The following is a 22,423-nucleotide window of genomic DNA, read 5'->3' as shown; positions in this document are numbered from 1 at the left end:
TTCTACTGAAATGATGTCACCTGTTGGAGTCTGCACCTACTCCACAATGCTGGGTGCCACAGATGGAGCTACTTCTATGGAAATGATGTCATTGTCGGTGTCTACACCTACTCAACAATGCTGGGTGCCATTGATGAACTGCTTCTACTGAGAAATGTGACTTGTTGCTGTGTGTACCTCTTCAACATTGCTGGGTACCACAAATGGAACTGCTTCTACTGAAATGATGTTACTTCTTGCTGTCTGTACCTCTTCAACATTGCTGGGTACCACAAATGGAACTGCTTCTACTGAAATGATGTTACTTCTTGCTGTCTGCACCTACTCAACATTGCTGGGTGCCACTGATGGACTGATTCTACTGAGATGATGTCACCTGTTGCTGTTTGCACCTGCTCAACATTGCTGGGTGCCATTGATGAACTGCTTCTACTGAGAAATGTGACTTGTTGCTGTGTGTACCTCTTCAACATTGCTGGGTGCCATTGATGAACTGCTTCTACTGAGAAATGTGACTTGTTGCTGTGTGTACCTCTTCAACATTGCTGGGTACCACAAATGGAACTGCTTCTACTGAAATGATGTTACTTCTTGCTGTCTGCACCTCTTCAACATTGCTGGGTACCACAGATGGAACTGCTTCTACTGAAATGATATTACTTCTTGCTGTCTGCACCTACTCAACATTGCTGGGTGCCACTGATGAACTGCTTCTACTGAAATGATATCACCTGTTGGAGTCTGCACCTACTCAACATTGCTGGGTGCCACTGATGGACTGCTTCTACTGAAATGATGTCACCTGTTGGAGTCTGCACCTGTTCCACAATGCTGGGTGCCACTGATGGACTGCTTCTACTGAAATGATGTCACCTGTTGGAGTCTGCACCTACTCAACATTGCTGGGTGCTACTGCTGGAACTGTCAACCACTTGTTGTGTAAACATTATGTGAATATTTGTATAAACTGATTTTTGTGTATTACTGTCTGTGAAAAGTTATGAGACTCTTACCTGTACATATTCGTCATTGCTGACGCTATTGATTGAACTGTTTAACCACATAATACTTGTGTAAACTATTATGTAAAGTCACATGTATGAAAGCATTTGTATTGCTTAGTGTATTTTATATATTAGGCTATTGAAAGGTCAGTGCAAAGCCAAAATTTTATCTAGTTATATGATATTTACGTATTAATATTATCTTTTATTTTTGTCTGTGTTTTTTTTACGAATTTGGTGGTATTTTCACCACCAATGCTGGCAAAAATACCATCAAATTCTAGCCCGTGGAGGAAGGGCATATGAAAGGTGGCTACACTGAGCCACAGCGCCAAAAATCGCGCCAGAAAGTATTGTTCCGCCGCCTCCACTGGCAGTGATTATTGAGACGTAGCGGCAAGCAGTTCTCGCCGAGAAGTTGTGGTGGACACTGCTTGTAGCTGAAGTCAGAGTGAGATGCGGTAGTGGAGAGTGTTGTTCCATGTTTATGCAGTTATTTGATGGGAGAGATAGCAGATGTTGTTCCAATGGAGATATTGTAATGATCTGAGTGCTTTTCGTCAATATAAATTAAGGTAACTAACTACGGTTCTTTATTTTCTTATTATTTGTGTGTCCTGAATAATGCTTCATTACAGGTTCAGCCAACAAAGCATCTGGCGTGTGCTCTTGTATTAGAGTGTAATTCTGGGTTTCTTGCACAATTATAGTATTTCTAATTTTCTTTTATCACGTCAGTATAAATGATATTTAAAAATTCTTGTCCTGTTATACTACCAAATACAGAACAGCTACACTTGTGCTTTGTTGGTTTCGTAGGTTTTATAGTTGCTGGGGACTTAATTAATTAATTGTATTAACTGAAATTTTCATTTCATTCTTTGTGGTTGTTACATGCAGTCAGATTGCGTACAAGAACTAGTCAGGGCCAGCCGTTTACGAAACAGCGTAATCGGACATACAGCGACAGAAAATTAAAAAGTATTTGCATTGCATTCTTATATCTTTATTATAATTAAGCCCCCATGCAAAGGGTAGAAGAGTGTCTTAAAACGCAATTGCATCCCCGAAGTAAATCAATGCAATCGTACTATAAAATCATCAAACACCTACTCATCGTAGACACTTCATTAGGACCCTCATATAGGACAACTCCACATTATGCTGAGCCACTTACATAGTTAACATGATACCTGTCAATTGTTAACTTATGTTCTATATTTTTTATAATTTTTTATAATGGTACATTTCTTCTACTCATTGTAAAGGGGCCTGAAGATGGCATCAATGTAATGCCGAAACTGGTAGCACATGGAAGTTCTTAAAATAAAATAAATTTCTACAATACATACGGCTGTCGGTAAATTATTGCATCAAGTCGTCTCACAATCCATAATGGATCAACGAAGATTAAGAAATTGTCATGTCGGCGTCATAGAGCGCCAACCATTCTGCACAGATGGTCTTTCGTTGCTATTTATGGTTTTCTGTTAGGCGGCGACGAACCCAGTGGGTACATGCGTCTCATTACACCAAATGGTGGACGAGTATTTCAGCACTACCAACAGAGACGCCCTGTTGAGGAGCGAGGTGTCTGATTGCGACCCGTCAGCCACCTCGAATGAGAGTGTCGGCACGTTCCAACATTGTCCAGTCACAGCCGTGTATGGCCAACCAGCACGTGTGAGATGGGATAAGTTTGTGCGACCTTGTTGCGATGACGACAGACGCCTCGCACAATGATTCACCGAGCTCTTGTTCACTGCCAAGTCTTTGTAGACATTCTGTAAGCGGCTGTTAATATCTGCGGTGCTATGGCTTTCCGCAGAAAGAAACTGAATGGCAGCTCTCTGCCTGGATCGCACCTTCGTTACAGACACCATTTTGAAGGTTGCGTATTGTGGGGCGGCGGGTGGATTATATGTTATGAATGTATGACGTAATAATGCTCCTATTATTTATGCAGTCTTCTGCCGTTCTCAACACTGGCTCACTAACTACAATATTGGCAACCAGAAAGTGATTAGCAAAACGTGAAGCCTGTAATTAGAATTCCTAGTGCCCACTTCAACTGAGAAATACACTTATAGCTACAGCTTGTAGCTCTGAGGAATTAGGAGATTGTCTCGGATTCATAATCAAAAACGATTCTCTAAAAATGTTCACTATATTCTGAAAGTCACAGACCAAAAAGAATCCACACAATACAATTAACAGAGCAGTTCAGAGTCTAATGCGCTGATGCAACTATAACTGTTCAAATTATATGTTTAAGTGATTGCACACCATAATTTGATGATAAAGTTCATCAAACGCCACGCTAAATAATGGTACAATGTCTGTCCCGCGACGGCACGTGAAAATACGACCTACGCAAACTGAAGATAGATCATTAAAGTCATCCCAGAATTAACACTTCACTCGAAAACGATTTCATGGTTACGCGTATCCCGAGTAACTTATTACAGCATCCGAGGCTGTTTATAGCAATGATACCGACGTGACGCGACACCCGGCACAGGTGGTGTGCTATTCAGCGTCTGGAGAGAACTGGAGCCTTCCTTCTCTCGTGCAGCGTTCTTATATATAAAGCCGCGGTGCGGACGGCTAAGGGAACGCCTGATCAATTCCGCTCTCCCGACTAGCTGCTAGGCTAGTAATGCACCACTTTAAGTTATAGAATAAATCATCGCATCATTTGCTGACGGCCGATGAAGCTCTCAATTTAAATGTGCATTCAGCACACAGGTAAGTAATCATAATAAAAGTCTGACGTGGCTAAGTCAAATTAATTTAATTACACTATACGCAGTAGACGAGCTCTGAACTTGCCCTTTGGAGATAAGCTATCGCTATAGTTTTATAGTTATTCAGTTGAAACCTCTCACATCCTTATGATTATAGCGGATCTCCCTTCTACTTAAATTTAAACATCCTAGCCTTATTTATTCGCCTACTTAATCTATCTTGCTTCCTTAATATCTAAGACAAAAACCAGAAAATCATGAATTTCAACTAAAATTTTAATTTGTGAGATCCAGAATACTGTTTCTACTAAATTATTATGCAAAAGGAATCTAAATACAAATTTTTAAGTTTCTAGCTCTTTTCTGTTGCGCCAATGATTTTTACAGAAAAACGTCCAAATTTCGAAAATGGTTAAAGTTATTGAACTGACATTCAACACATATTGATTTAGTATTACTCCTGACATGCTAGAAACGTTTCAGGTTATTTACTTGATTTTAAAAGTATTGCGCAACATTTATGACGTCAGAGCTAGTTACAGCGGACTCGGCTGGCACACAATGGAAAGACTGATTTGAATTTCATACGGCGTGAGTAGGCTGCTTCCCTACAGTATACCGCCGCCGCCCATCGAAACTTCGTGAAACTGTAGGGGCAGAAGTAGGAATATTCGCCGATGTCCCACAACAAATTTTGCATTTTTTAAATCGAAACTGGCCGCGAAAGAAGTGTGTTGCAGTGCTTATCGAACGTCCCTCATATATCACGCGCAGGGATTATGAGAACAACGTGTGGGAGATTACGTTGCCTTAAGAGGCATTTACACTGATGAACCAAGCCATTATAACCACCTGCTCCATAGCGTGTTAGTGCAGCTCTGGATACCAATGCGGCAGCCATTCTGTGCGGCATGGGTTCGACATGCCCTTAGCGGTTTCCGGGGGCGTGTGGCACCAGACGTCCACGCATAAGTACCCAAATTTAGGGCCGTTGATTTGTGGGCAGACAGCGTCGCAGCGCTCCTAAGAGCACTGTACCACGACTGTGGCCTTCTGACACGGATAGTTGGGCTGGTGGAAGGTGTTATCGTCATAGAGAAATACATGAAACGGGTATTCCTGACAGCACGCAGACGATGTTGACGATGTTGTGGTCCTAACATTATCCCATGCACGGGTCGTCGACGTTGACGTCCTCACGACCTGCGTAGTTGGTAGGTACGATTTTGAACAAATCAACATCGTTTCCCATTTTGTTAAATATATATTACATGTATACCAGATGACTCCCAGAACGTATATGTAACGTTTGAGTGAACTAAAGCAACTGTGTGCCAAAATTTCGAAGCAATTCGCGAAGAAATTTCGGAGATTTGAGATTTGAAGAAACGAACGTTTACGTTTCTATTTATATAGAACATGTAGATGTTCGCAATTGCAAATCTCCGAAAGTGTACGATCGAATGCCTTGAAATTTTGACGCAACATCGTATTGGAATACGCGCGTATTTTTATATGCCTATTTTTAATATATGTAATATGTAATTTCTTATAAATTCAACAACAGGGAAACGTTGTTAAAAAAAGTGTTAAAAATATAGTTACCTGAAAACACACATTTACCAGAGTACAAAGTTGTATCAGAATTTCAAAGCAGTCGGTCAAGAACTTTCGGAGATACTCTATGAACAAACGAGGATTTACATTTTTGTTTACATAGATGCTATGAAATAAAGCATATCCACAGGACTCTCTGTGTATATTTGTTACTGTCACTGGACACTAGCGTATCACTTTCTACAGTACAGAATAGTAGTCTCTTCTCCCAATGTACAGCTGACTATAAACATTTTTACACAGTTCTGTCTAATACAACTCTCTCGGTGCTGGCTATGTAGTGACGATGCTGCCGTCTTCGGCGATGACTGCGGAGTGGGGGGTGAGCTGCGCTCCACTCTGACGTCAGTCAGTCTTCAGCAGCAGCAGCAGCGTCGGCCTGTGGAAACTCTCGAGAGCGAGTTTATGCCGACGTCTTTAATTCGCCGCTGCGTCTGGCACCGACTGTGCTTACTTGTGGTTTCGTCGTGGGATTCCAACTTCGTCATGGTACCTCGTTCATCGTACGACACCACAGAACAAGGCTGAAAGAACAAGCACGAAGTCCTTGCTTTGAAAACCGTATAAGACAAGGATGCAATCACTCTCCCCTACTTTTCATTCTACACGCGAGGAGGCAATGACAGAAATAAGAAGGAATGATCACCAGCGGAATTAAAAATCAGGGTGAAATGATGTCAATGCGAAGATTCACTCGTGACATCACTATCCTCATTGAAGGTGAGCAAGCTTTACGGGATCTCTTGAATGAAATGAAATTATATGTGCGTGCAGTGAGAGCCTGACGTCGAGTAGGTCGGTGGCGTAGTGCATGCCTCTTTAGTTGACGGCACGTAGGAGACATGCGTGTCGAAAAAGGTGAAATGACGATGAGGACAACACAACGTTCTACTTATATGTATATGGTGTCTGTTCTTTCGGAGATGTCTGAAAGAACAGACACCATATCCATATAAGTATATCGTTCTGGCAATATCGGACATGACCTTATTCTTCTGTGCGGAAGCACACATATTACCCGAACTCTTACGGGACTTGGTAAGAATGTCTTCCACGAGTAATGAGTGTGTTGGGGTGGAACACTACGAATGTAGTGTATGGACATACTAGGTGAGAATGTGGGTCTCGCGGGAGGCGTGCGCGAGGTAGTCCCTGCAATCGAACTATCCTCTGTGCCCTCGGTGGCTGAGATGGATAGAGCGTCTGCTATGTAAGCGGGAGATCCCGGGTTCGAGTCCCGGTCGGGGCACACATTTCTACTGTCCACGTTGATATATATCAACGCCCGTCAGTGTAGCTGTTGAATGGAATTTGGACGGAGAATAAACTGAAAGAAGACTAAAGTAATGAGAAACAGCAGAAATGAGATCAGCGATAAACTTAATATCAAAATTCGCGCTCGTGGAGTAGCTGAAGGAAAGGAATTCTCCCCTCTTGTAAACCTACTTCCTTGGGAAAAAAATAACACATGACATACGAATCGAGGCGGACACAAGGCAGAGACTAGCACAGGCCAAGAGGACATCCCTGGCCAAGACATGACTGTTGGCGTCAAAGATAGGCCCAAATTTAAGGAAAAAATTTCTTATAATATGCAACGTTTGGGGCACAGCGTTACATGGTAGTGAATCATGGGCAATGGGGTAACCGGAACACAAGAGAATCGAGGCGTTTGAGATGTGAATCTATAGAAGAGCGCTGAAAATTAGGTTCTGTAGAATCAGAGAGGAAAGAAACATACGAAAAACACTGACAAGAAGAAGGAAGACGATGATTGGATGTGGATTATGACATGAGGGGGTAACTTACAAGGTATCAGAGTGAGCTGTAGAGGATGAAAAGTGCAGAGGAAGACAGAGATAGGAATACATCCAGCAAATAATTGAGGACGTTGGGTCCAGAGGCTATAGTGAAATGAAAAAATTCTCACGGGAGGTAGATTCGTGGCGGACCGTATCAAACCGTTCAGAAGACTGACGACTCAACGAAAAAAATTCGCAACACAAACGTCGCTGCAAAACAAACACACCAAGAAATCTTTGCTCTCGTCTGTTCCTACATTCAGTCATGCAGAAGGTATAGTCTTATCAAACTGGGTGAATCTTTTTGAAAAACCCTATGCACCGGAGCAGAAATACAGTACTGGCAATTAAAATTGCTACACCACGAAGATTACTTACTACAGACGCGAAATTTAACCGACAGGAAGAAGATGCTGTGATATGCAAATGATTAGCTTTTCAGAGCATTCTCACAAGGTTGGCGCCGTTGGCGACACCTACAACGTGCTGACGTGAGGAAAGTTTCCAACCGATTTCATATACACAAACAGCATTTGACCGGCGTTGCCTAACGTTGTTGTGATGCCTCGTGTAAGGAGGAGAAATACGTGCCATCACGTTTCCGACTTCGTTAAAGGTCAGATTGTAGCCTATCGCGATTGCGGTTTATCGTATCGCGACATTGCTGCTCGCGTTGGTCGAGATCCAATGACTGTTGGCAGAATATGGAATCGGTGGGTTCAGGAGGGTAATACGGAACGCCGTTCTGGATCCCAACGGACTCGTATCACTAGCAGTCGAGATGACAGGCATTATTCGCTTCGCTGTAACGAATCGTAGAGCCACGTCTCGATCCCTGAGTCAACAGATGGGGACGTTTGCAAGACAACAATCATCTGCACAAACTGCTCGACGACGTTTGCAGCAGCATGGACTATCAGCTCGGAGACCATTGCTGCGGTTACCCTTGACGCTGCATAACAGACAGGAGCGCCTGTGATGGTGTACACAACGACGAACCTGGATGCACGAATGGCAGATCGTCATTTTTTCGGGTGAATCCAGGTTCATGATGGTAACCACCGTGTTTGGTGACATCGCGGTGAACGCACATTGGAAGCGTGTATTCGTCATCGCCATACTGGCGTATCACCCGGCGTGAAGGTGTGGGGTGCCATTGGTTACACGTCTCGGGCACCTCTTGTTCGCACTGACGGCACTTTGGACAGTGGACGTTATATTTCAGATGTGTTACGGCCCGTGGCTGTACCCTTCATTCGATCCCTGCAAAACCCTACATTTCAGCAGGATAATGCACGACCGCATGTGGAAGTTCCTGTAAGGGCCTTTCTGGATACAGAAAATGTTTGACTGCTGCCCTGGACAGCACATTCTCCTGATCTCTCACCAATTGAAAACGTCTGCTTAATGGTGGCCGAACAACTGGCTCGTCACAATACGCCAGTCTCTACTCTTGATGAACTGTGGTATCGTGCAGAAGCTGCATGGGCAGCTGTACATGTGCACGCCATCCAAGCTCTGTTTGACTCAATGCCCAGGCGTATCAAGGCTGTTATTACGGCCGGAGGTGGTTGTTCTGGGTACTGATTTCTCAGGATCTATGCACCCAAATTGCGTGAAAATATAATTACATGTCAGTTCTAGTATAATATATTTGTCCAATGAATACCCGTTTATCATCTGCATTTCTTCTTGGTGTAGCTAATTTTAATGGCCAGTAGTGTAAATTAACCAACATAGTGCTCCAACAGAGATCTGAATGTTCCCGTTCACTCTTGTTCGGTTACTTCCTCCTTCACAAAGGCTCGCAAGTATTGTACGCTTTGCTTTGGAACCATTTTTTTTTCTTTTGGTCATCAGTCTACTGACTGGTTTGATGCGGCCCGACACGAATTCCTTTCCTGTGCTAACCTCTTCATCTCAGAGTAGCACTTGCAACATACGTCCTCAATTATTTGCTTGACGTATTCCAATCTCTGTCTTCCTCTACAGTTTTTGCCCTCTACAGCTCCCTCTAGTACCATGCAAGTCATTCCCTCATGTCTTAGCAGATCTCCTATCATCCTGTCACTTCTGCTTATCAGTGTTTTCCACATATTCCTTTCCTCTCCGATTCTGCGTAGAACCTCCTCATTCCTTACCTTACCAGTCCACCCAATTTTCAACATTCGTCTATAGCACCACATCTCAAATGCTTCGACTATCTTCTGTTCCGGTTTTCCCACAGTCCATGTTTCATTACCATACAATGCTGTACTCCAGACGTACATCGTCAGAAATTTCTTCCTCAAATTAAGGCCGGTATTTGATATTAGTAGACTTCTCTTGGCCAGAAATGCATTTTTCGCCATAGCGAGTCTGCTTTTGATGTCCTCCTTGCTCCGTCCGTAATTGGTTATTTTACTGCTAGGTAGCAGAATTCCTTAACTTCATTGACTTCGTGACCATCAATCGTGTTGTTAAGTTTCTCGCTGTTCTCATTTCTACTACTTCTCATTACCTTCGTCTTTCTCCGATTTACTCTCAAACCATACTGTGTACTCAATAGGCTGTTCATTCCGTTCAGCGGATCATTTAATTCTTCTTCACTTTCACTCAGGATAGCAATGTCATCAGCGAATCGTATCATTGATATCCTTTCACCTTGTATTTTAATTCCACTCCTGAACCTTTCTTTTATTTCCATCATTGCTTCCTTGATGTACAGATTGAAGAGTAGGGGCGAAAGGCTACAGCCTTGTCTTACACCCTTCTTAATACGAGCACTTCGTTCTTGATCGTCCACTCTTATTATTCCCTCTTGGTTGTTATACATATTGTATACGACCCGTCTCTCCCTATAGCTTACCCCTACTTTTTTCAGAATCTCGAAAAGCTTGCACCATTTTATATTGTCGAACGCTTTTTCCAGGTCGACAAATCATATGAAAGTGTCTTGATTTTTCTTTAGCCTTGCTTCCATTATTAGCCGTAACGTCAGAATTGCCTCTCTCGTCCCTTTACTTTTCCTAAAGCCAAACTGATCGCCACCTAGCGCATTCTCAATTTTCTTTTCCATTCTTCTGTATATTATTCTTGTAAGCAGCTTCGATGCATGAGCTGTTAAGTTGATTGTGCGATAATTCTCGCACTTGTCAGCTCTTGCCGTCTTCGGAATTGTGTGGATGATGCTTTTCCGAAAGTCAGATGGTATATCGCCAGAATCATATATTCTACACACCAACGTGAATAGTCGTTTTGTTGCCACTTCCCCCAATGATTTTAGAAATTCTGATGGAATATTATCTATCCCTTAGGCCTTATTTGACCGTAAGTCCTCCAAAGCTCTTTAAAATTCCGATTCTAATACTGGATCCCCTATCTCTTCTAAATCGGCTCCTGTTTCTTCTTCTATCACATCAGACAAATCTTCACCCTCATAGAGGCTTTCAATGTATTCTTTCCACCTATCTGCTCTCTCCTCTGCATTTAACAGTGGAATTCCCGTAGCACTCTTAATGTTACCACCGTTGCTTTTAATGTCACCAACGGTTGTTTTGACTTTCCTGTATGCTGAGTCTGTCCTTCCGACAATCATATCTTTTTGATGTCTTCACATTTTTCCTGCAGCCATTTCGTCTTAGCTTCCCTGCAATTCCTATTTATTTCATTCCTCAGCGACTTGTATTTCTGTATTCCTGATTTCCCGGAACATGTTTGTACTTCCTCCTTTCATCAATCAACCGAAGTATTTCTTCTGTTACCCATGGTTTCTTCGCAGCTACCTTCTTTGTACCTATGTTTTCCTTCCCAACTTCTGTGATGGCCCTTTTTAGAGATGTCCATTCCTCTTCAACTGTACTGCTTACTGCACTATTCCTTATTGCTGTATCTATAGCGTTAGAGAACTTCAAACGTATCTCGTCATTCCTTAGTACTTCCGTATCCCACTTCTTTGCGTATTGATTCTTCCCGACTAATGTCTTGAACTTCAGCCTACTCTTTATCACTACTATGTTGTGATCTGAGTCTATATCTGCTCCTGGGTACGCCTTACAATCCAGTATCTGATTTCGGAATCTCTGTCTGACCATGATGTAATCTAACTGAAATCTTCCCGTATCTCCCGGCCTTTTCCAAGTATACCCCTGCCTCTTGTGATTCCTGAACAGGGTATTCGCTATTACTAGCTGAAACTTGTTACAGAACTCAATTAGTCTTTCTCCTCTTTCATTCCTTGTCCCAAGCCCATATTCTCCTGTAACCTTTTCTTCTACACCTTCCCCTCCAACTGCATTCCAGCCGCCCGTGGCTATTAGATTTTCGTCCCCCTTTACATACTGCATTACCCTTTCAATATCCTCATACACTTTCTCTATCTGTTCATCTTCAGCTTGCGACGTCGGCATGTATACCTGAACTATCGTTGTCGGTGTTGGTCTGCTGTCGATTCTGATTAGAACAACCAGGTCACTGAACTGTTCACAGTAACACACCCTCTGCCCTACCTTTTTATTCATAACGAATCCTACACCTGTTATACCATTTTCTGCTGCTATTGATATTACCCGATACTCATCTGACCAGAAATCCTTGTCTTCCTTCCACTTCACTTCACTGGCCCATACTATATCTAGATTGAGCCTTTGCATTTCCCTTTTCAGATTTTCTAGTTTCCCTACCACGTTCAAGCTTCTGACATTCCACGCCCCGACTCGTAGAACGTTATCCTTCCGTTGATTATTCAATCTTTTTCTCATGGTAACCTCCCCCTCGCAGTCCCCTCCCGGAGATCCGAATGGGGGACAATTCCGGAATCTTTTGCCAATGGAGAGATCATCATGAAACTTCTTCTAATACAGGCCACATGTCCTGTGGATACACGTTACGTGTCTTTAATGCAGTGGTTTCCATTGCCTTCTGCATCCTCATGTCGTTGATCATTGCTGATTCTTCCGCCTTTAGGGGCAATTTCCCACCCCTAGGACAAGCGAGTGCCCTGAACCTCTATCCGCTCCTCCGCCCTCTTTCACAAGGCCGTTGGCAGAATTAGGCTGACTTCTTATGCCGGAAGTCTTCGGCCGCCAATGCTGATTATTTAACAAAAATTTAGATAGTGGCGGGGATCGAACCCGCGACCGAAGACGTTTTGATTATGAATCAAAGACGCTACCCCTTTTTTTTTTTGTTTATTCTTTTTTTTTAAAATTTTTATAACATTTTTTTATAGATTTATTTTTGTTTCATTACAAAGAAAGATCCTACAACTGCCGTAGCCGTGCGTCCGAGTCGTCTTCTCGTCTGTTGGGAGGGGTTCCCCCCTATTCCGTCCGTAGAGGATCAATATGCTCCAGGATTCTTCTTCATTTTCAGCGTCTCATACCCGGAACGCCCCAGTGAGCAGGAGGATCCGCAAATAATGAACCTAAATAATTTGCGAAACGGGTTCTGTACTTCGGGTGGCGGCTGAAAGCTGCATGTGTCGTCATCAATAGGGACCAAAAGTCGAGTGTGCCTTTGGGAGCATCGCAAAATATGTAGTAAACGGCCATGCCTTTTAGCCAGTTAACGGCGTTCGTTCTGGTTGATAGAAAGTATACGCCGTCGGGGCGCAATACTTCATCAGGGGAGATAGACTCCGGCAATCGCCGCAAGAGTAACGCCAGCATGCGCTGCGTCAGTAGCCAGCACTCGCTGGTCGCGGCACACGTCAGACGGTGTGCGTCCGAGTCAGCGACTGAGCATGTCGGACACAAGGGGTCGTCCGTCAGATGTATGGAATGTAGCCTCTGACGAGTAGCGAACTTCCCATTCACAACTACGTACCACAATGAACGCACCGTCGTAGGTAGAAAAGGCGTGTGTACCGCTCGCCACACCGTGTTCCAGGCAACTTCAGGATGTCTCTGGGTGACCGTATTTACAGGTTGCTGCTGTTGATAGATGCGATAATAGTCTTTTGTGCTGGGCTTCCGTGTCGTCGGAAGTTCTGACCGTAAGTAGCTGAAGTCAATCAAGAACTCTCTGATGTGGGTGAGTGCCGGTGAAATGTGTCCTACAGAAACCGGGGGATGCAGAGAGTGTGGTGCCACTTCCGCTATCAGGGTGCCCGTCAGAGTGGCGTGGGCAGAGGTCCACCTGCGACGCATAGTGTTGAGATAAAGCGATCGCGCACGGTTATATACATGAATTAAACCGATACCGCCCGCCCGCTGCGGCAGCGTCAGGGTGGCGTATCGGACTTTAAAAACCAGACCGGTGCTTACGAAATGTCCATATGCTGCTTGAAATCTGTCGGCCATCGTAGCCGTCAAGGGAAGGATATGCGCAAAATAGTTCAGTTTTGAGACGAGATAGGTGTTGACATAACGTGTTCTGAGAAGCATATCCAAGCGACGCAGTTTGTTGTCCTGCAGCAGAGCACGTGTCTGGTGCAGGAGCTGGCGGTACGTAGCCGCCGCCGTGCGGCGGACATTGCTATAGAATTGCACTCCTAAACACTTGAGTACGGGCACCTTGTCAAAGGGCACCGCCGTTGTGTGGGAAAGCCCCCCTCCGACATCCATGTATTTTGTCTTCTTCACGTTGATGACGCTCCCAGCGACCGCCCCGTACTGGCGTAGCCACTGTAGCGCCATATGCATTTCATCCTCTGATCTGGCCAGGAACACCACGTCATCGGCGAATGCACCACAACGAAAGGTCTCGTCCCGCAAGGAGATACCAGTTAATCGCTGTCGTAGACCATGTAAAGCTGGTTCAAGCGCTGCAGCAAATAATATACCCGACAGGGGGCACCCTTGTCGCACTGACCGTCCAACAACAATGTGACCAGACTGATAACCGTTGACCATCATGCGGGAGCGCGCTCCGTGGACCAGTCGAAGGACCACCTGTGCAGACTCCGGAGAGAGGCCCATGCGTTGCAAAACTGCGCGTAAGAAGCCGTGGTCGACGCGGTCGAATGCGTGGTCAAAATCTACGGCGACAAGGGCGCCTCGTATTTTGCAGGCCGCCGTCAAAGCAATTACGTCGCGGTATGCTCCTAACGCCGTATGAATGTTGCTGACACCACCTAAACATGTTTGATCGGTGTGGATGGCTTTCCCGATAGCGGTGTGGAGACGCGCGCGGAGGATACGGGCGAAGATCTTGTAGTCGTTGTTGAGGAGTGTGAGTGGGCGAAAGTCCTGCCACCTACAACCACCATTCGGTTTCGGTACTGGGATCAAGATGCCTTCTGTGAATTCTGTGGGGACAGTGAAATCAGGACGGATCAGGTCTTGAAACATTTGGAGCCACTTGTCACCCATAAGGTGGTAAAAAGTGCGGTAGAATTCCAGGGGTAAACCGTCCGGTCCAGGCGACTTGTTCGGTGCTCCACGTGCCAAGGCCGATGTCAGCTCGTCGGGTGTAATGGGCAACAGCAGACTATCATCGGGTGCCACGTCCCGAGGGGCGGGAAAATCGTGCAACAGCTCGTCATAATCACGTACATTTCGCGGATCTTCCATGTACAAGGTCCCATAGTGTCTGGCGAACGTGTGCGCGATGTCCATTTGTGTCACTGCGCGGCCGCCCTCCTCCGTGTTTACCGCCGTAATGAGCTGACGTTTGCGGTGGCGCCTCTCGCGCACAATGTGATACACTGACGCTGTTTCGTTGGGGATACAGTCTTGCACTCGCGCACGGATGCGGACACCTTCGAGCTGCTCGGTCCTGATGCGAAGGAGACGAGCTTTGATGCGTTGTACTGACATCTGACGCTCGGGAGACGGCGGTTGCGTCGCCAGCTCACGTAACGCTGTATAGTAAAATTCCGATGTTGCCCTGTGCCAGTTCGATCTGTCACGCCCGTAGGCCATCAAGGTCTTTCGGAGTGCAGGTTTGACACATCCCAGCCACCACAGCAACGTGGAAGCATACATGGGCAGGCGCCTGATACATCGACGCCACGTGTCAGTGACTGCTCGCTGACACGCTTCCTCGCGAAGGAGGGAGACGTTCAGCGTCCACGGGCCCCTGCTGCGTCTTGTGAGTTGTCGGGGTAAGGTGACAGTGCAGATGTACGCGAGATGGTCCGTGAAGGCCGTCGGCCAGAGTTCTGCATCACGGGTTGCTGTGCGGAGGGCACGCGAGACGTATATCCGATCCAGACGACTGGCAGAATGGCTGGTAAAGTGCGTATATCCACTCTGGGTCCCGTGATGTAAGAGCCATGTGTCATGGAGCGCGAGGTCACGTATCAATGCTTGTAGAGCCGGGCATGGGACGTAATGCGGTATCTGGTCCTCGGGCCGCAGAACACTGTTAAAATCGCCGCCCACTATGTAATGGTCCATATTTCCTTGCAATAGTGGGGCTATCTCCTCCGAATAGAAGACATGCCTGTCACCACGGTGCGAATTACCGGAGGGAGCGTAGACGTTAATGAGGCGGACTGCGCCAAGTGTGAGTGCGATGCCTCGCCCGTTCGGCAAGTACGTCGCGTCTGTCGCGTCTATGCCATCTCGGAGAAGGATGGCCGTTCCTCCTGCACCATCACCTAAGGGTAGGCTGTAGGTGGTGTAGCCATATAGGTCTAAACGCAGCTCGGGACGGACCTCCTGGAGAAGGGCAATGTCCAAGTCTGCCGCTCTGATCATGTCGTGTAACATGCGGGTCTTGACAGTGGAGTGGACACCATTTACATTGACTGTTCCCACACGGTAAGACTGAGACATATCAAGTGGCGGAGGCAGTGTGCCGGTGCAAGCCCACAGTGATCTCACACACCACACAGCCATCCATCTGCATGCTGTGCATTACTGTACCGTATGAGTCCCTGACTGGCAGAGCCCTCCGGGCTCAATGTCAGCCATGGGCTCTGGCGGAGATATCAATGTTTGCTGTGCATCATCTGCCTCCATATCGTCTGCCCAATCACCAAGAGACGATTGTGATGTCATTGGGGGCTGGTCGGTTTCACAGGAGTCGACGCAATGCGCCTCGTTTTCTGGGCCACCAGATTTAGGAGAGTGTTCCTTGTCTTCAGGCACCTTCTGGTGAATGATGCCACTGGAGGCCGTTGCAATTGTGGACGAGTCAACGAAGTCGATGTCTTCCGCCGGCTTCACATCCCTGTCCTGTTCTTCAGCTGACAATCGCCTCTTCTTGTGTCGCTTGGGTGATCTTTGCTTTCGGGTCCGAGATTCGACATCCACTAAAGGGCGGGGCTCGACACAGTCTCGGTTGCTAGGAACACCTGTGTCAGATTCCGACAGTGACGGTGGCTGGGTGTCCACGACGCTGCGGTGGGCAGAGGCTGTAGGAACCTCTGCACCGTTGTGCTGCGGCGTCGTCGACGGCGCTGACTCTCCAACGGAGCTGGCAGCGGCTTGAGGAGGTAGCAGGTTTTGATCATCCATCACATCATGGCGTGCCGCCTCCACGTATGTTATCGGGAGAGAGGTCATAGTGGATCGTTGGGGAAGTTCATTGCGGGGCACCTGAACGAGGCGGCGCTGCAGACACTCAGTTCTAACATGGCCTTCCTGGCCGCAGCCCGAGCAGGTCCTCGGTTGTCCATCATATATAACAATTGCGCGGCAGCCACCAACGAAAACATACGATGGAACGTGCTTCTTAAGTTCTATGCGCACTTGTCGTACCCCGTTAAGGACAGGGTACGTTTCGAATGTGTTCCATTTCTCCTCTGTGTGGCTCAGAACTGTGCCGTATGGCCGCAGCGCATCAACGACTAGGTTGGCAGGAACTTCGAACGGTAGTTCAAAGATGCGCACGGTACGCACCCCCAGACCAGCATGGTCAACTCCTACCACGCTCACGTTACCGTCTGCGTGACAGAAGCGAAAGCCGTTTGCAGATCGTTGGAGTAATCTGTCGCACGCCGCTTCGTCAATCAGTTTGAGGTACACTGTGCTGGTTACAATAGACAGATGAATTCCTATCAGTTCTTGTGGTTCTATGTGCATGATGTCTCGTAGAAACCGTTCAATTTCATGGGCCTTCGGTCTCGTGTACGATGCGTTGAACGTTAGTTTGATTGTAGCTTTTCGATATGAGAACGCCATGTCGGGTCGGTACAGGTACTATACGGCAATACAACGACGCGACCGCGCGCTAGCGGGTAAACAACAACACCTGCGGAGCACTGCCCGGCGCGCCGAGCCCGTCCGCACGGTATCACGGCTGAAAGCCGACTTCTGCAATCCGTGCTATTCAGGACGATTGAGATTCAGATGCCTAAACTGTTTTCCGTGCTGTGGGAGTGATTCCTTCAGAAATATCAAGGTTAATAAACTACCCCATCATTCCGGAAATCGAGTTCCTGCTGATGTCCTCTGCCCACGTTATCGTCGGGGCTCTAATTCTTATTCTTCCTTTCATTTACGTTTCCAGTGGTACCCACGAAGAACAGCAGTAAAGCCCACTGATTACTCCTCGCCTCTGTGGAATTCAGTTTAGTACGTACTTCGTTGAGCATCATCAGACTGTCTGGCTAAAGCGAAATTTTGCATCATAAGTGTTCTTAGTTTAGGCTACTATCAGCTGTCTCTTCCGACCAATTCCACTATCTCTTCGTGCCCCCTCCACCTCCCCCCCCCCTCTCTCTCTCTCTATCTTTCCTAGCCTCCGTCTCTTTCTTTCCCGTTCATTCCGCCATACACTCGCCCCTTTATCTCTCTGACCTCACGTTCAATCTCTCTCTCTCTCTCTCTCTCTCACACACACACACACACACAGAAATTCACTCGGTTTCTCTTTTAGTCATCTGCAGCTGCAGCAGAGATAGCTTCATGAAGCCCACCGTCGAAACGAAATGCTCGGTGCCGATTACTTCGACTGTGTAATGCGAGATAGCCGTCCGCTCATGCGAAAACTTTGCTCGGTTTAAGCAACAAAAAACGCCGAGAACGATTTAGGAGCAGTCTAAGCGACACTGTAACATTCGTATAGAATTCAGTTAGGCTTTTCTTTAACAGTACGTTTGACAGAATAAAAGTAAAAACTTAAAATATATCATTACGACATGTATTTTCTGACTTTTCCCTGAATTTGCCGTAATTAGTTAACATGGCGAACAATTTATACTTTATAAGCAGATTCCTTCGGAACTAAACATGAAACCCTGACAGAAAAATTACAACAGAAACTGATGCTGGACTATGTGGATTATTAAAATATGTATAACTTTGTTTATTATTAGTAATACGTAATATTCACTCCTCCATTTGCATTAATTGCTCTACGCTAGGTTGTCGTTGGAAATGTGCAAATCCGTCACATCTCGCTACATTTCAGAAACCCACTCATCTCGCGTCTTACTTCCGCAGCAGAGTTAGCGCTCAGTCATGGACTCGTTCAAATATGTCGGATGCGGCGCTGTAATGGTGATAATTGTAGGAAATCCTTAATTACTTGTCTTCCCGTAAAGAGAACACAGTTTAACTGTTTCAATGGATGTCGTTAATTGTTTCCTATGGTGTAATTACATCATAATTCACTGGACAGTTAATGCGTTGCACATAATATTAGTTGTCAATAACATTCTGCAACAGGGGCAGGTGTCATTTACTTTCAACACACATACACGACTGCAGTAAAGAATGGCTTGCAACAATGCGATCATGAACAATATTTTTAACTACAATTCTTAACAACTGACTGCCACTACCGATACAACTGTACCCTGCGGCCTCCGCTTCCAGACTGCTTTTATAAACCAATAATTAACGTTACTGGAAAGAGCTACCAGCGATGCGACTGTTCATCGTGGCCCCCGCTAACAGAGTGACGCTACCAACCCTGACCTTCGAGTGCCTGCCAACAGAAGGGAGATTGTGGGATGCTGGTTTCAGCCATACCCTGCCATAGAAAGCCTGTGTTATTACGCATACGAAGTCTTGCTCAGCCAGTAGCAAACCTCTGATGCGGGTGACGCCATGACGCTAGGGCATGTAACCAAGGTTTCACCCTTAGTTTACTCCGAAACCACATTGTTCCTCTACGTCGACTGTAAGCTTTGCTCTGTGCTGCACAATCAGTGAAGTCTCAGGTACCTGTTGCCAGGTACTACCAGGTAATATTTACATTTATGAGAACTAACGCCCACCTCTCGTGGTCGTGCGGTAGCGTTCTCGCTTCCCACGCCCGGGTTCCATTCCCGGCGGGGTCAGGGATTTTCTCTGCCTTGTGATGGCTGGGTGATGTGTGCTGTCCTTAGGTTAGTTAGGTTTAAGTAGTTCTAAGTTCTAGGGGACTGATCACCATAGATGTTAAGTCCCATAGTGCTCAGAGCCATTTGAACCATTTTTTTTTTTTTTTTGAGAAGTAACTGCATTCGAAACACACATGACGCCATTTAAAAATTGCTTATTAATACGGGGCTATTACAAATGATTGAAGCGATTTCATAAATTCACTGTAGCTCCATTCATTGATATATGGTCACGACACACTACAGATACGTAGAAAAACTCATAAAGTTTTGTACGGCTGAAGCCGCACTTCAGGTTTCTGCTGCCAGAGCGCTCGAGAGCGCAGTGAGACAAAATGGCGACAGGAGCCGAGAAAGCGTATGTCGTGCTTGAAATGCACTCACATCATCAACGATACTTCAGGACGAAGTTCAACAAAGATCCACCAACTGCTAACTCCATTCGGCGATGGTATGCGCAGTTTAAAGCTTCTAGATGCCTCTGTAAGGGGAAATCAACGGGTCGGCCTGCAGTGAGTGAAGAAACGGTTGAACGCGTGCGGGCAAGTTTCACGCATAGTGATGTTAAAGATTCAGTGTTTAAACCCCCTCTACCAAGAAACGTGCCAGAACTGCGAGCTCACATCAACAATGCTTTCGAACTCATTGATGGGGACATGCTGCGCCGAGTGTGGGAGGAACTTGATTATCGGCTTGATGTCTGCCGAATCACTAAAGGGGCACGTATCGAACATTTGTGAATGCCTAAAAAAACTTTTTGAGTTTTTGTATGTGTGTGCAAAGCATTGTGAAAATATCTCAAATAATAAAGTTATTGTAGAGCTGTGAAATCGCTTTAATCATTTGTAATAACCCTGTACTTATTTGGTTTGTAATAATGATCTGAAATCGTCTTTTATAGGTCATAACGTTCAAATATCGTCACCTTTCTACATGTATTAAGCTCTGGTGGATATACAAGGCCAATAAAGAGGCTGTGTTACTGCTTATTTCTAACGACACAGCGGGGTTCTTCTAGGTGTGCAAGCGGTTTAATGCTAAATCATATGAATACAGCATCACACATCGCTTCGTATTACTAAGAATTGGTAGTCAGCTGCAGGGACATAATACACCTTGACAGCGAAGGAATGTGTGAGTGTGGCAATATTTCGATGCCACGAATACTATGAAGAATGCACCAAACGAATTAAAATAGTCAGCAGCCTTTTACCACACTTATGTCAACTGCGCAATCTTGTAACACGGGTAGGAGGGGTACACGCAAGGCGGTAACATATGCTATGGTCTGCTATGGTCTGAAAAGGTTTTCCGTATGAGCCATTGCTTGACGTCTTCTAAGGTACTATTCCTGTCCTTCTTTCCCAAAGGTTGAGAGTAGTTTTCTTTATTTATTATATTGCTGGCTTCCGAACAGCCCAAATTGACTGTCACCACTTGTTTTATCCAAGACATTGTACGAGGGTTGTTCAATAAGTAATGACCCAAACTTTTTTTCTCAGAACACATTTACTGTAAGAGCCAGAATTTGGTGACAATATACATCAACATGTCTTGTCCATGGGTCCTATTTATCTATGTAGTCTCCATCACGTTCTGCGGCCGTACGGGAGCGTTGTGCTCTTTGCATATCCAAGAGTCTCGATCATTGCAGGCGCACTTCCAATGCTGACCGACAACTGTAGAGCAAATTGTCGAGTAATGATGCGCCGGTCGCACGATTCAGCATGTCTGGAGCAGTGGCTGTGACGGAACGTCCTGAGCGTGGCTGATTGTTGAGCTCATTTCCTGACGCTGTAACTTTCTTTACCCATCGCCAAACCGTACTGTCAACTGCAACATCGCCATACACAGCACTGTTTATGGAGGTTCACCACGGTTTCTTTTTTTTGCACACAAGAATTCAGTAACAGCAAGCTGATTGTAACACCAGTCGTATGTAAACGCCATTTCTACGCAGTACTACGGCTCTGCCATCTGCCAGAACAGTTCGAAACTTCGCCGGCCCACAGAACAATCATGAACTGTGAAGCAGCAACAAGGACGTTTGTCTATGTATACTACTGGCTTTTTTTTAAAAAAAAATGTGGGGCATTAATTATTGAACGACCCTCGTATTATGTAAAAACACAGTTAGGATTATTCTTTTGTTATATGTTAATCAGCTGACAATTTATGTTGCTGAATCGTTTTTTGAACAACACCACAAAATTTCATAGATGTCTCTACATGGTTATATCATTTGTCTCTGAGGAAATGACTTCCAATAGTAACATCCTGATTTTATGTTGACGTCGGGAGCAGCCAAAACAATACCATTATAGCTATTGTATAAAAACACTATTGGCCATTTTTCAATTTGTGAGAGATCTGGAGAATGTGCTGGCCAGGGCAGCAGTCGAACATTTTCTGTGTCCAGAAAGGCCCGTACAGGACATGCAACATGAGGTCGTGAATTATCCTGCTGAAATGTAGGGTTTTGCAGGGATCGAATGAAGGGTAGATCCACGGGCCGTAACACATCTTAAATGTAACGTCCACCGTTAAAAGTACCGTCAATGCGAACGAGAGGTGACCGAGACGTGTAACCAATGGCACCCCATAGCATCACGCCAGGTGATACGCCAGTATGGCGATGACGAATACACGCTTCCAATGCACGTTCACGTTGATGTCGGCAAACACGGATGCGAGCACCATGATGCTGTAAACAGAACCTGGATTCATCCGAAAAAATGACGTTTTGCCATTCCTGCACCCAGGTTCGTCGTTGAGTACACAATCGCAGCGCGCTCCTGTCTGTGATGCAGCGTCAAGGGTAACCGCAGCCATATTCTCCGAGCTGATAGTCCATGCTGCTCCAAACGTCGTCGAACTGTTCGTGCAGATGGTTGTTGTCTTGCAAACGTCCCCATCTGTTGAGTCAGGGATCGAGATGTGGCTGCACGATCCGTTACAGCCATGGGGATAAGATGCCTGTCATCTCGACTGCTAGTGATACGAGACCATTGGGATCCAGAACGGCGTTCCGTATTACCCTCCTGAACCCACCGA

Source organism: Schistocerca cancellata, chromosome 1, assembly GCF_023864275.1.
Source record: "Schistocerca cancellata isolate TAMUIC-IGC-003103 chromosome 1, iqSchCanc2.1, whole genome shotgun sequence".
Classification (NCBI taxonomy): domain Eukaryota; kingdom Metazoa; phylum Arthropoda; class Insecta; order Orthoptera; family Acrididae; genus Schistocerca; species Schistocerca cancellata.
The sequence above is the reverse complement of the archived record's forward strand: the minus strand, read 5'-3'. Positions refer to the sequence as shown.